This window comes from Equus przewalskii, chromosome 5 (genome assembly GCF_037783145.1).
Source record: "Equus przewalskii isolate Varuska chromosome 5, EquPr2, whole genome shotgun sequence".
NCBI classification, from domain to species: domain Eukaryota; kingdom Metazoa; phylum Chordata; class Mammalia; order Perissodactyla; family Equidae; genus Equus; species Equus przewalskii.
Genome location: NC_091835.1, coordinates 23,146,695 through 23,162,404, shown reverse-complemented (window position 1 = coordinate 23,162,404; position 15,710 = coordinate 23,146,695). Strand labels below are relative to the sequence as shown.

The following is a 15,710-nucleotide window of genomic DNA, read 5'->3' as shown; positions in this document are numbered from 1 at the left end:
TTTTTTCTTTAACAATAGTGTGTCAATGATTACCTTTTTAAATATAGCGTGTATCTTCTATTTAATCATTTCCTTTAATCATTCCTTCCAGAAATTTCTATAAGTAGGAAAACTAGGTAAAAAATTTAGTTGCCATAGTCTGGCTATCTACAAGAGGTTTGTCCTGATTTGCAATGCTATCAACTGTACATTTTACACACACTTATGCACATATGCAAGTGTACTTTGTATTAGTTCCATCCCAATTTTGCCAGCAACAGATGTGATTATTTAAACTATTTCTCTAATTTAAGTATAAAATTGTATTTTACATTTGCTTTTATATTAATTTCTTTTTCAAGTACTGGTTTGTTATTTTTACTTTCTTTTGTGTGCATATATTTTGTACTTGGCCCTGACTCATTTTATTATGAGGGTTTTTAAGTCCTTCCAAATCTGCGTGAGTATTTTCAAAGGGCATTATCAATGTTAACCATATTTGCTAAGAAAATTCAGGTAAACGTTTTATCTTATGTGTTTTCCTCTACATTTTAGCTAGTACTTTTTATTTTAATCAATTAGTATAGTAAAAAAAAATGTAAATTGAATTATTCATCAGTTTTCTTCATATCCCGTTCAATATTGAAAAAGTTATATTCTTGATCATTTCTTCAAAGGCAGGATATATTGCTGCCAATTTTTCTCTATAAAAATGCTTGTAATGATTAAACAACCTCCTTCATTCAGGGATTATGGAGTAAAGTACGGATATAAATGAGCTTTTCTCCAAGTTGCTGCCAGATTATCCCAACATTGTTTATGTTACGGTTCATCCTGGCCCCTTTGTTTTCAGAAGATTGTGTAATAATATATTATACGGGGTCTCTTCTGCTGTGCGTATTCTTTCCATTCATCTTTATTTCTATTTCTTCACAATTCCACCTGGTTTTTTATTACTGTTACAGGAGCTCATACTGTGGTTTCTAAAAAGGCTAAGCTTCAATTCATTTCCTTCTATTTGGAGTATTTTTTAATATTCCCACACAGGGAAGACTCCCAATCTTGTGGAGCACGAAGCCTATATAATTTGGGAGCGCTCTTAAGAAAAACAAGACAAAATTATAAACACAAAATGTCTCAGTGCCTGCTGTGAAGGACCGGAGAAAACGAGGCGGGCTGAGACTTCAGCTTCCCTGCCTTCATGAGAAATCTACAATTGTTCCCACCTATTTTACTGTGCTGATGAATTTATCACCATTTGGCTGAGTTATAAAAAAAAGGACCCTATTTATATTTTCATTGGAATCACATTTTATCTGTAAAATAGAACACGATGCTTCGCCACTGTTTCTTTTTCTTTAACCTCTTAACAAGCCTTTATAATTTTGCTCATCCATCCTGTAACAATCTATGGAGCACCCCTCAGTCACTTTGCATGTTTTTGATGATGCTATCACATGTAAGCAATTTGATTGAGTATTATTTCGCATCCTTGAGTCTTTTATGAACAGGGTCTTGAATTTCACAATGGTTTGTGTGTTTGTTTTCCGTGACTAATGACTTTTTAACTTTTTTTCTGTATATTTTCCTTATAGTCATCCCCTTCACAGAGGTCTTTGTACCAACCCTTAGGTTTTCGAAAAGTTTGTCTCTTAGACTTTTGTAGGAGTAGAGTCAGGTCATCTCCAACTAATAATATTTTAAAAATCCAAGCGTAGCTGCTCGCTGGTTAAAACTCTCCCACAGTTCCTTATTACCCTTTCAAACTCTTAAAAATATTTTTAATTATGGCAAAAAAATCACATAAAATTTACCATTTTGACCACTTTTAAGTGTAAAGTTCAGTCGTGTTGAGTATATTTACATTATTGTGTAACAGATCTCCAGAACGTTCTCATCTTGCAAGACTGAAGTTCTGCATCCATTGAACAACAGCTCCTCACTCCCCCTCCCCCAGCCCCTGGCACCCACAATTCTACTTTCTGTCTCTGTGAATTTGACTACTTATATTCCTCATATAAGTAGAGTCATACAGCATTTGTACTTGGTGGCTGGCTTATTTCACTTAGCATAATGTCCTTGAGTTCACTTACATTGTAGCATACGCCAGAAGTTCTTTCCTTTTCAAGGCTGCATAATATTCCACAGTGTGGCTAGACTACATGTTTATCCATTCATCCATTGATGGATCTCCATTGCCCATTGATGGAATCCCAATATCCCTGCACATGTGGTCTTGTTTCCTCTGAGGTCTTGTCATGATTTACTCTCCCCCCTGTGCTGGGTGCTCCATGTTCACTGTTTTCATTCTATCCCTTGGAAAATGCCAAGGTTGTTCCTGCCTCAGGGCCTTCGCACATGCTTTCCCCTCTGCCTATAATATTCTTCCCCAAATCTTTGAAGGGCTGCACTCTTCTCTGGATTTGGATTTCAGTTCAAGTGTCACCAACTCACAGAGGTCTGATTGCTCATTTAAATAGATGCCCCTCTCTGTCACTTGCTACTATGCTACCCTTTTGGACTTTTATTCATTACATTTATTGTGACCCGCCATTCACCCATTTATTTATTCTTGTGCTCATTGTCTTTTTCCCCCCTAGAAGGTAAATGCCGTGTGGGTTGGAAGATCATCTAACTGACTCGCCTCTGTGCTCCCGTGCCCAGGTAGCGCCTGACATTTTAGATCTCTCTCCAGTGAATTTACTTGTTATTTATTTTCCTGTGTTGTTGTGTTGTGGGGAGCTTAAAAAATATAAAAGTAATGGAGATCATGATTATCTTTGTTTCATTCTTGAACTTGAAGTTATCTTTCAAATGCTCCACCGTTATGTAAAGCGTGGCATTTTAAATAGTGTTTAAACATTTTAAGGAAAGGATTCTTAAAATAGTTTTGTTACGAATTTACGATGAATTATATTAAATCTGCATTAACATCTGTTTGAAATGTTATTCTTTGTTTATCTATCCAAGTGCGGTGTGAACCAGCCCCCACAGGAAATCCTGGATCAGAGATCTCGCTCTAAAATAATGACAGCAATTGGGTGTGCTCAGCATGACCAGTGCCTGTCACTGTGTTAAATGAGTTTAATTGCTTTGTGTAAAATGAGTCACCCTTGCATTAAATGACTCTCTGAAATTATTTTGATATTGATTGGAACAATTAAAACCAATGATAGCTCTTTGACTGAAAAACGGGGGTGCATAAAGACTGGGCTATCTGGAAATGCTGAAGTATGGCGTTCCATGTGTCTGGCTTCTTTGTTTATGGCTCTGTGCTTGGAGCTGTTTGCAATTGACGGCACAGTTCAATTATCTCAACAACATCTTTCCCACACGTGTAGGAACTTGCCTCTGTCAGAACAAGGAGGCTGGCATTAGAACCCTTGCTTTATGACAGTGAGGCATTGGGGTGTGCTCAGCATCTGCTGGCCTAGGGCTTACAGGCTGTTGGTTCTGAAATCCCATCTGTTTGGGAGAGGCACACAACACTGTGGGGGCAGTGTCAGCCTCTGAATTCAGTCTAGCCAAGGGCAGGTGTCCTGCCAGCTCTAGGGTCCTGGGTGCGTCATTTAACATCTAGGGTCCCCGGTGAATCATTCCATCTTAACATGGAAACTGGATTCCATGGCTATGCTGGAAAACCTTGATAAGCTGAACACATAAAGAGAAGCATTGGTTACATTTCAAAGAAAGAACCCATGACAAGAAAAGCCAGTCTACGTGATGACATACTCCAGTGGCACGCTATCAAGTGACAACTATGGCTCTTGATAATGGGATTTGCACTTGGGGATGTGCTCAAAGGATGGCCAACACCGGACTCAGTGTATTATCTTTCAGGGCTGCCGTGACAAGCATCATGGACTGAGTGACTTAAAAATCAGAAACTGATTTCCTCACAGTTCTGGAGGCTGGAAGTCCAAGATCAAAGTGTCAGCAAGGTTAGTTTCTCCTGAGGTCTCTCTCCTTGGTTTGTTGATGGCCATCTTTTCTCTCTGTCTTCATGTGGTTATTCCTCTGTGTGTGTCTGTGTCCTAATCTCCCCTTCTTATGAGGACACCAGTCACTTGGGTGAAAGCTCACCCTAATGACCTCTTTTTAACTTAATCACCTCTTTAAAGACACTATCTCCAGGGGCCGGTCCGGTGGCGCAGCGGTTAAGTGCGCATGTTCAGCTTCGGCGGCCTGGGGCTCGCCGGTTCGGATCCTGGGTGTGGACATGGCACCGCTTGGCATACCATGCTGTGGTAGGCATCCCACGTGTAAAGTAGAGGAAGATGGGCATGGATATTAGCTCAGGGTCGATCTTCCTCAGCAAAAAGAGGAGGCTTAGCAGCAGATGTTAGCTCAGGGCTAATCTTCCTCAAAAAAAACAAAAAACCCCACTATCTCCAAATACAGTCACGTTCTGAGGTACTGGGCGTTAGGACTGTAACATATGAATTTGGGGGGACATAATTCTTCACATAACAGATGGGTTTCCTTGTCTGCTTTGGTACTCCATGGCTTGATTGGTTTCTTTTCTGTTGTCTAACCTATAGAGTTAAGTGGCCTCTGGATGTGGGATGTGTTACTCAAATAAGTGATCACCCAGAAATTAGAATGGGGGGCTTCAGTATTTTCCCCAAACTTTGAGTTATTGGTACATGAAGCTTGGCATTCCAAAATTCATTTCCTTTTCATTCAGTACTAATTTCTTTAGGTGTTATTCTGTAATTTGGATTTACCTGTTTTTTTTTTTTTTTGAGGAAGATTAGCCCTGAGATAACTGCTACCAAGCCTCCTCTTTTTGCTGAGGAAGACTGGCCCTGAGCTAACATCCATGCCCATCTTCCTCTACTTTATACGTGGGACGCCTACCACAGCATGGCTTGCCAAGCGGTGCCACGTCCACACCCGGGATCCGAACCGGTGAACCCCTGGCCACCGAAGCAGAACGTGCGCACTTAACCGCTGCGCCACTGGGCCAGCCCCTTACCTGTTTTTTTTTTTAAGTGACATAGTTCCAGAACTCAAGATTGAGACTAAATGTTTCTATATTTTGTAAAATGTTTTATGGTTTATTAACATATTTCAAATATACATGCTTTTGACTCTGACAAATAATGTAATCCCTATCATCTCTATGTGTGAATTTATTTCAGTTGCTTGAATTGAACCCACAATAATGTAGAGAGAGGTTTTTTTATATTTCATATGGACTCAGAGCAGGTAGTCCAATTTAACTGTTTGTTTTTTGAATTAAGCTAATAAGGGTAAATGTTGAAAAACAAAATATGTTCTCCCTTAAATGACCAAAGATATTGTACATGTTTGAAAACAATGGAAATCTAAAAGCCAGCTCAGCACTGGGCTGGCCCTGTGGCTGAGTGGTTAAGTTCCTACGCTCCTCTTCAGTGGCATAGTGTTTCACTGGTTCAGACCCGGGCGCAGATTGAGCCATGTTGAGGCAGCATCCTACACAGCACAACCAGAAGGACCTACGGCTAGAATATACAACTATGTACTGGGAGGCTTTTGGAGGAAGAAGAAAAAAAAAGAAGATCGGTAACAGTTGTTAGCTCAGGTGCCAAGCTTTTTAAAAAACCCAAAAACCAAAATCCAGGCCAGTGTTAAAAGTTCAGCAAAGGAAAACAATGAAAAGTCAGGTGGATAAAATTGGCCAACATAGCTATAGACTCCCAAAGGGTGGACTTTGATTTGGGTGAAATCAGAGTACCACCCTCTGAAATAGAAGCTCAAAGTGACCAATATAATATTAATGAGCTCTTAAAAGTATAATAAAGAAAGGCTATGAACAATTCCGTGCTCCAGAATTTGATAACTTAGTTGAAATGGACCAATTCCTTGAAAGACATAATTTGCCAAAACTCACACAAGAATAAATAGGTAATGTGTCTTTTGAAGAAACTGAATCAATAATTAATAATCTTCCGAATAAGAAAGTGTCAGGCCTAGACAGATTCACTGGTGAAGTCTATCAAACATTTAAGATAGAAATTATACCAATTCTCTACAGTATCTTTCAGAGGATAGAAGCGGAGAGAATACTTCCTAATTCATTCTACGAGGCCAGGATTACCCTAATACCAAAGAAAAAGATGTTTCAAGAAAAGAAAACCACAGACCAATATCTCTCATGAATACAGATGCAAAAATCCCCAATAAAATATTAGCAAATCAAATTCAATAGTTTATGGAAAAAATTGTATACCTTAAACGGGTGGGATTTATCCCGGGTGTGTCAGGCTGGTTCGATATTTGAAAATGAATTAATGTCATCCATCACATCAACAGGCTACATATATAAACAGGCTGTGTATATAAATCACCACTCTGGGTCATTTACCAGCATGTTGCAGAGGTCCAGTAGTGTTTCCGGCAGTGTGTGCTGGAGGTTACTTCTGTGAGATAATAAGCGTCCCTTTCAGAGTGGCATTGGGTGGTGCCCAGGCTTGGGGCTGTTTGAGCATTGTGTCCCTCTCTTAGAAAGTCGAAATGCTCAGTAACACTTTAAAGCCTCTGAAAGGTCTTACACAGAAAAGAAGCCAATCCTGATTAATTTCGTTTAACCCAGTATATTGTACAAGAGGTTTGACCACAGGACTCTCCAGGGCCATATTCATAGGAGTTTAGCATGAGATTTCACATGTATTATCTCATTTAATCCTTATACTACCCTAAAAAATTTGCTACCATGAGTAGCCACATTTTACAAATGATGAAACAGAACCTAAGAGAGACTAAAAAATTAACCAGAGCAAGTGATAAGTGATAGGAACTGGATCCGAATCCCAACGGTCCTACACTGAGGCCACATCGTACACACTCCCCATACAGCCACACTAGTGGGCTCTTCTGAGCAGCCAATGGGAGATTCCCAGTTCAAGTGGGAGGCCCATCCCGAGACTGTAAATGGATATACTGGGCTTTCTGAGCTTGATAACACTGTTTCTTAAGATCACCCAGCCACTCCTCAACCTCTGGCCAGTGCTCACTGATGGGTCAATGGCATAAATTTTATTTTCCAATAGGCTTATTGGCTTCCCACTGGAGAAGTCATCTTTGCTGACCTGCTGCTATGAATGCCTTGTTCCTCCCAGTAGTCAGAGCAAGGGTCACAAGAGCAGCATTCATGACATTCTGGGCTGGATCATTCTTTGTTGTGGGGGCCATCCTGCACATCGTAGGATGCTTAGCAGCATCTCTGGCCTCTACCCACAGCAGGCCAGTAGCACCTCGCCTCCGAGTTGTATCAACCACGAATATCTCCAGACATTACCAAAGGTCCCTTGAGCTGTCCCCGATGGAGACCCACTGAGTTACAGCATGATGTTAATCCCCATCAGCCGGTCGTTTGCATGTCCGGTGAGCATGAATCGGAACCACAGTGTCAATCTCTGGTCCTAGAGATAAACTTCAGAATCTAAAATCGTATGTGAAGTGAAACTTAGTGGCCGTACCCGGGGCTCCTCATTCACTTGGCAGCCCAGGGGTAACAGACGGCCCTAGAACTGTGTAACTGGGGGAAGCTTGAGGATCACCACAGTAGCATCAGCAGGGCAGAGGGGAATCAACCCGGAACAATGAGCACGCTGGGCCTGGCAGTGGCTGGAAACTGTGATCATCCCTACCCATAAAGGAGCAAATGTGTAAGCAGTTTGCTAGTCCTGGATAGCTGTATGGAAAGGCTGGCTATGCCAAGCTGTGGCCTTCAGGACAGAGGAGCAGCCTTCTGGCAGCCAACTGGCCTGGGGAACTGGGGAAAACTACCCTGCACACCCTGTCCTCTGTTCTTCCTGCTGTCTTCCTCCATTGGCCAAGCCAACAGGCAAGAGAGCCTGTAAATACAGCTCATATTGGGTTTCATTCTAGATTAGTTTTCTCCAAATTCTTACAAGCCATCCCAACATCAATTGTTATATAATTCTTCTTTTCTTTGAATAGAATGCTTATTTATTATATACTGAATTCTTATTATAATAACCTTATTTCTGTTTATTCTGTTGTGCAGCTCTATATGTCTTTTTAAAAACTAGTTCCTCATTATTTCAATTATTTGCTTTACAATACAATTAGTTTAATATCTAATGGAGCTGGCAGGACTAATTTTGCTGGTCAAACTATAAGTTTCCCATGATGTATCTTTTTTTTTTTTTTGGAGGAAGATTAGCCCTGAGATAACTGTTGCCAATCCTCCTCTTTTTGCTGAGGAAGACGGGCCCTGAGCTAACATCCGTGCCCATCTTCCTCCACTTTATATGTGGGACGCCTACTACAGCATGGTGTGCCAAGCAGTGCCATATCCACACCTGGGATCTGAACCCATGAACCCCGGGCTGCTGAGAAGCGGAACGTGCGAACTTAACCACTGCACCACCAGGCTGGCCTCCCAATGATGTATCTTAACTAACAGCTAAAAATCTGATAGCAATGAGTGGGTTCCTAGGCCTTTCTAAGAATTTAGTACATTTTAACACTTGTCAAGGTTTGCTTTGTCTTGCTTTCATTTTCATTAAAAACAGAAGTTTCCTTTAAAATTGTCCCTCTGCACATTGGCTGGCACGATTTATTTCATCCTGGATGTGTACCCTGTTAGTCTCCTTTCCAAACAGGAAATTCTATAAAATTAAAATGTGCACACATCATACACCTGTTTTTTGTTTTTTCAGACCAGAATTTCCGACAGTAGCCAAAGCTTTGTTTTGCTCTTCAGTTATGTCACGAGTCTTATTTGAACAATGTCGCTTTATTGAGAACTGAGGCTTTGCCCAGACGGACGCCACGTGCTCGGCACAAACATCTTGTTTTTAATGAGGAAAGTGTAGACTCAATATCCACAAGGAAAAGGAAGCTTTTGGTATCTGACATTCCTGCCAGTCCTTTGGGGGGCTTGAAATGCGTAACATCTGGGCACGATAAACAATAATAAGGTCTAATAATGTTTTCAGTGCTCAGCATCTTCTTAATAACCTGTCTACAGACCTTTTAAATGCCCTACACAAATAATAACACTAAAGTTTTGAAACCACAGGCATCATTAGCTTGCATGTCCTGAGAACCACTCTGCGGCACACGTGATGTGACGTTCCTGGCTGAGAGAAACATTTATCACAGCACAGGGGGAAATGCCTAATGAGTTACATGGAAACAAGACGTCCCGACTCTTGAATTTGGGATTTGTGCTCCATCTTGATGCAGGCACCGTGGACTGAATGGTTGTGATGATTAAGTTCCAACTTGAGCCAGTGGAACAATGCAAAAAATCCAGCACTCTATTTGGCTAACTTTTCTTTTTACATTTTAAATACGTTTGGGTTTTTGCACAGCTTTTAAAAATCCTAAATACAACTCGCAAGAATTCTACCAATGCAGCAGCAAGACAAGGCCGTAATTTATTTGGGAAATTGACCAAAACAAAAATACATTTCTGGAAAAGGTGAAGAATGACTTTCCCTTTCTCTTTCTCCGTTTGCTGAGCAGTTCTGTGTGCTTGGCTCAGGCAGGAGAAACAAGCATTGATAAATTAGGTGTGGCGAGCCCTCTCCTGCCATGTTTGGATGGAGGACCTGTGGCATGCTTTCCTTTAATTACCTGTCATTTTCTTTCTCTCCTTGGGAACGTCGGGGAGCTGTCCAGAAAAATAATTGCTTCACATGTAGGGTGGGTCAAGACCTTTTCCAAGCTCTCTAGAAAAAAGAATAAAATATTACATTCAAATACCTGTCTTGCAAATACTTGTATATTTGTACTTCCCATAATTCCACTGTGCAAACAAGCGATGGGCCTGGGTCAGTCCGGTATTACCTTCCAAAGCCGCGGTTGTTATGAGGAATAAAAGGTGGAAATATGTGGTCTCTTTCTCGAAGACACGGAAAGTAACAAAACATTCCTAATTTAAAGTTAGCCAGGAATATGAGACAGCATTTGTGTTTATAGGGGAATTGGAAACTACAAAGAATGTGGTCGTTGTTTCAGAGAAGAGATATACAGAGGGCTGACATGCTCACGGTGGGTTTCCCCCGAAGGCTAGCTGTGTCTTTCTAAATTGAAGGCCCCGGCCCCACTTTGGATGGAGCACTGGTGTTTTCCAACAATCGGATGCAGTCACGTTCCCGAAACAGATCAGAGAACGGGCACCGAATCGTCGCTGAAAGGAACCATGGTTCCCTCAAGGGGCTCAGGAGCCTCTGGAGAATTGCAACCTTAGGAGGGCTCCCATGGCAGTTAGAGAGGAGGGCAGGGGTCGGGGCAGGGTCCCGACTTCAGGCAACCAAGGAAAACCCAAAAGGAAGTCTTTGGTCACAGCTGTGAAGTCCCTACTGCGCGCTGCTCTGGGCAGAGCCGCCTCCCAGGAGGCTACTTGGATGCAGTGATTCCCGACTGGAGGGCAAAGGCTGGAGGTGAGCGGGAGGTGGGCAGCGGTCTCAGCAATGCTGTTAGGCTCGCCGTGGGGCTGCTCTGTGTGGGGGTACAGCTAGTAAGGGCAGCCCTCTCACGGTGCCTCTTTGGGAGGGTGCGCCTTGGCATCTCGGGGCCTCTGGCAGACAGGCAGCCCTCCCACCAGCTGGGTGCACCTCTTGAGAGGGGCTGCTCCCGAAGTCACCTCGGCACTGGGACCTGTGTACTTGAAACATCGGCGTTGAGACAACGTACTTTGTCTCTCTCCCCACTGTCTGCGCTAAAAGAGCTTAGTGAGGCCACAGGGACAATCCTATCCCTCCCCTGAACGGTCAGCCAGCAGAAAAACCTAAGATATCCAGACAGCATCCATGATTTAAAAGAAGGGGCTCAGCTCGAGGAAATATCTCACCCTGAAGACCACTGGCTTTGGAAATCGAAGGACAGCTCTGAAATAGCCAATCCACATTTATCACATTTATAATCAGAAAAAAGCAAAGCCGTTTGCATTTTGGATTTAAAGACGAGAAGCCTATAACTAGACATTGTTTGTGAAGATCTGAGACTTCCAGAAGCACAGGTGGCCTGCCAAAAAAAGCGAAACAGCCTGGCACTCAGACTTCTTTGCAGCATGAAATACCAGTCCCAGTGGAGCACTGGCTTCTGAGTTTTGACGGGAAACACGTGACCCCAGCCTGCAATATTGCCAAGTTGCCCCTTACTGTGGCCACATCAGGACGTCCTCAGAACTGGAAGGAGCCTTACAGCCGACAGCAAAAGTCGTCAGCGAAGATCCCTTGAAAACTGAGCAGGGATCAAAACATGAGAAGCAACAGTAATGAAGACATGGTATAAAATAAATGACAGGAAATGCGCAATGAGTAAGTAAACATTGATAACAAGATATACAACTTAATGCAAAAGTTAAAAAAATCATACTAAAAAGAAATGATCTGTTATGTACAAATAACTTAAGGATAGTAGTCTGCACTTCAAATTCCCAGTGACTTGAGCAAAATCTTGGAAGGGAGGTAGGACAAGAGAAAAAAATGTATTAACATGTTACATGCTAATTCTTTCATCCTATGTGGAGGAGCTAGGAGAGGCAAGTTATAAACATTGAGGGAAAAAGTTTCGTTTTTGTAATTATAGATATATGTATATTTTAGGCATTGCTGTTCTACTCATAAACTTAGGCATTACTGTTCTTATAAATAAACAGAAACTATACAAATCATAAAGAGAAACAAGAGCAAGCATTGCTTAATTAAGCAATATGGCAAAAAGTAGGAAATTAAATTGGAAACATGAGGGAAACATAAACTAAGATGGCAGAATTAAGACCAAGCAAATCAGTTAATATGGCCAAATAAATGTGTTAAACTATTCTATTAAAAGACAAACTCTCAGACTGTGTAAAAACTTATACCTCCCTCCAAAGTATCCCTTTAAAACATGGCCATCTTAATGGAGAAGACAGATTCTTGGAAAAAGGGTTTCCAGACACCTGTGGAATGGAAAGCCAGCAGAAAACCACCCACCCATCCATCCTTCCATCTGTCATTCACTTGAGCGGCATCTCCTGAATATTTATAAGGCAGGGGGCTGGTTGTGGAGGATTTGATGGTGAACAGACATTGCATCAGCTCTGGGGAAGGTGGCATTCTGGAGAGGAACACGTCTGTGGTTAGAGGAGGTTACTCTACTCACACGCTGTGAAGGGAAGAACAGCGAGCACAGGTCTGACCCCAACCCCCAGCAAGGAAGTCAACTTGAAGCAGGCAGGGTCATTATATAATGGGTCATTTGTGTCCATAAATTTCATATAGAAAAAAAATCAGACTAAATAACTGCCCATACGCTTAAAAGGGAATCCATTCTATGTACATTTCAGTTCTTGATGTTAACTTTTTTTTTCCTGCAGGGGCCACTTCCCAGGGTGGACCCTGGCCATCCCACATGCCCAGAGCTTGACTCTCCTCCATAGGTGATTCCTGGGAGCTGCTTGAACACAAAAGGGCTCTGAGCTACACAGGTGAACTTTTCCTACAGCAGAAGAGTATAAATAGATCAATGAAAATAAGAAGTCAAGAAATCAATCTGCACAGAACAGGGAATTAAAGCATTGCACTGTCTGGAGTCGGGCTGGAAGCGTGCAATTGCTGTAAACTATTTTTACAACTAGTCAGCCCTTGTGCCAGGTCTGAGGTTTTCCCCAGGTTTTTAATAACTCTTTGCGTTTTCAGAACCACTCGGGGCTCACGTGTGCTTTTTATGTGTCTCACATCTGTGCAAGTGCCTTCACCTTCTGTTGGGGCTTGTCTTAGGTTGGGCTCCCTCAGAAGCAGACCTCATGACCAAGATGTGAGTGCAGACCATGAGGTTTGGAGGTGATCCTAAAAAGCAATGGCAAGTGAGTCGGGAAGGGTGGGAACCCAATGCACCTGCCCTAATGAGCAGAGCTGCTGCTGGACGTTTGGGGAACTCTCGCAGATTACAGAGAACGTGCTCCCAAGTTGTCCCCCCTTAGGGTGGGAAGCTGGATACTTTCCCACCCACTCCTTTCCTTAGAGGCTGAGGGCTTCTCCAGGATGTTAACTCTCCAGCTTGTTCAGCCAAGCCTGGTTCTGCAGCCAGAGAAAGTCCTCAAACAGGGGGTCCCAGGGACTTGCATCAAGAAGCCAAGGGCATATCCATGAACGGAGGGTGCCAAGGTGACATTGGTGGGCTCTGACAGCATCTAGTAAAAGCCTATATACTCTCTTCTTGTTATCTTCTGCTACTTTTTTTTCCCCATTTCTTTGTCAAGTTGGTGCTTTGTGCCTTATTCTGCTAAACCACTGTGGCCTCACTCTGTCTCCCTTTCCGTCTCTTTCTTCCCTCCTCCCTGTCTGCAAATGCTTATTGAGCGCCCACTCATTTTAGGCCTTGGTGATGATAGGTGCCTGGACATCTGTGTCACAGATCCTTCACAATGCTGCGTAGATGAGTGCCGTGAAACAGGTAAGCATAGAATACTGTGGAACTCAGAAGTGTCTTCTAGCTTGAAAGTAACTGCCACAATGCTAGATGGAGTGACTCCTGAGAAGGCAATGCAGACACACGTGGCGAGCCGAGAGCATAAGAGGTGCTAGTTAAAAGTGAGGTTTGATTAGTACAACAGGTGGCAGGGTTTCGGCGTGCTGTGAGGAATCTGGGCTGCTCCAAGTTCCCATCGCTTTCCTGGCAAGGAAAGAAGGAGGTGAGTGACCTCGCTGTCGAGGAAGGAGAAGACCGTAGTGCACGCTCAACTGATGTCTTTTCCAGGAGGAATTCAGGACATTGTGTAGGCAGTCTGAGAAAACTTGAAGGAGGACACATGACAGCCATCATGCTCTTCAAACAAAAGGGGGCCACTGCCACCTCTTCTCAAATTCCATTCTTCCCAGAGAATGTTTCCCTGAATAGTCTGCCCATCCCAAATCCTTTTGCTGAGTGGTTAGGTCAATGGAAAGTCTTTTGCAGACCTCTCTCTCTCATCCGTTGAACTCAAACTTCAATGTACATGATAAACCCCGGGGAGCTCATTATAATGATTCCTCAGCCCTGCTCCAAACCTACTGAATCAGAATCTCCACCGTGGTCCCAGTATTCTCAACTTTAGGCGCTTCTTATGTAGCACACTGTTCTTTCTCTGGTTTGGAGGAAGGGATCCATCCAACCGCCCATCCATCCATCTATCCATTCATCCTTCCTTCCATCCATCCGTCCATCCATCCATTCATCCTTCCATCCTTCCATCCATCCATCCATCCATCTATCCATCATCCATCCATCCATCCTTTCATCCATCCATCCATCCATCCATCCACCCATTTATTCATTCAAAAAATATTCATCAAGGGCCTATGATGTGCCAGGCATGCTCCAGTCAGTGGAGATACAGAAGTGACGAAGACAGAAATGTCTACCATCAGACATGTTGCTTCCTTGTGAGGAAAAAAGACAGGTAGGTAAGTTATGTAGTCTGTCAGTGGGGGTAAGTGCTATGGAAAACCTAAAGCAGGAGAGAGAGAAAGGGAATGTGACGGGGCAGCCGAAATTTTAACAAGAGTGGTTGGGCAAAGCTCCTCTGAGAAGGTGACATTTGCATTGAAGATTTAAAAAAGGAGAGAGAGCCGGCCATGATGATGCCCATAGAAAGAAAGAATTCCTGACAGAGGGACCAAAAATAGCGAGGTCCAGAGCCATGGTAGCCTGTCCTAGAAATAGAGAGTCAGTGCAGCTGGGCTGGGGGTGAGTCAGAGAGGCTGGGAGGAGCTGGAGCACGCGGGCGCTGAGGCCTCTGGAGGACTCTGGGTTTGACTCTGGTTGGGATGAGAAGCCCTTGGAGGGGCTGGAACTGTGGAGTTGTGTGATCCAATTGTGGTTGTAACAGAATCACTTTGGCTGCTATGTTTAGAATAAACAAAAAGAGGGCGAAATGGATTCAGGTAGCTTGGTTAGGAGGCAAGTGCAATAATCCAGGTGTGTGATAGGGCTGCCACTTATAGGCTGTGTCTGCATGATCCTAGAGGGCGCCACTGCACAAACACTGTTGGAATAGTGCCACGTGATTGCCCTGCTTGGGCCTGGGGGTTACCAGCAGATGCTGCGGAAAGTGCTAGGATTCTGGCTCCATGTGGAAGGTAAGGCCAACAGGACTCACCAAAATATCCCTATCACATTGGAAATGGAATCATCTTTCATTATTTCCCCCATAGGGCTCTTCCTGCAGAGCAAGTACAGGGTAGAAATGTCGTTTCGATTCTCAAGAACCAGCAGAATGGCACCAAGTGTTCTCCTGGTTTTGTCGTGGGCCATCCATCTCCCAAGAGCCCGGGAAGACAGAGTGGAAAGTGAGCCCAAATATATCTTTGGAGACAAGGTGCCTACTAATAGAATGTCATATGTAGTCAATGACATTGTAGGAATTTGTGTTTTCTGAAGGGAAAAATACTTTGTCTTTGATGGATTTTCTGTTTTACAGACATAATTAATCACAAGGTCTTAAGAAATCAATTTCATAGCAAAAATAATCTATGTTTCGCCAACTGGAAATGCCACTGTTATTTAAGAAACACTCTCCCTCAGTTGATTGTACTTCTTGGCACCAGGAGCAAGAATGCTGTCCATGTGCACAGATTAGAATGATTCAGTGAGGAAATATGAGGCTTTCGGACCAGCAGAGAATGTTAAAATGTTTTTGCTTTATCAAATGAATCCTCATTCAGAAAAGGATTTGACAAGTAAACAGTAAAATGGGCAAGAACAACTGTTTTCCGAGCTTCTGACCTGTAAACTTTTTCTAT

At 42.9% G+C, this 15,710-nt stretch overlaps 1 long non-coding RNA gene across 3 annotated transcripts in view; it reads left to right on the top strand.

Moving 5' to 3' along the window:
* Positions 1 to 15,047, top strand: part of LOC139083286 (uncharacterized) — a 59,679-nt gene extending 44,632 nt beyond the window's left edge. Inside the window, exons 3-6 of one of the 3 annotated variants that reach the window (XR_011539888.1) lie at positions 2,580 to 2,643; positions 3,820 to 3,920; positions 12,305 to 12,415; positions 13,306 to 15,047. This is a non-coding gene — a long non-coding RNA (uncharacterized lncRNA). Of the gene's footprint in view, positions 1 to 2,579; positions 2,644 to 3,819; positions 4,120 to 4,949; positions 8,533 to 12,304; positions 12,416 to 13,305 lie in introns of those variants that run through there. The other 2 variants (XR_011539886.1, XR_011539887.1) reach the window with 2 other exon arrangements.
* Positions 15,048 to 15,710: the final 663 nt, after the last annotated feature.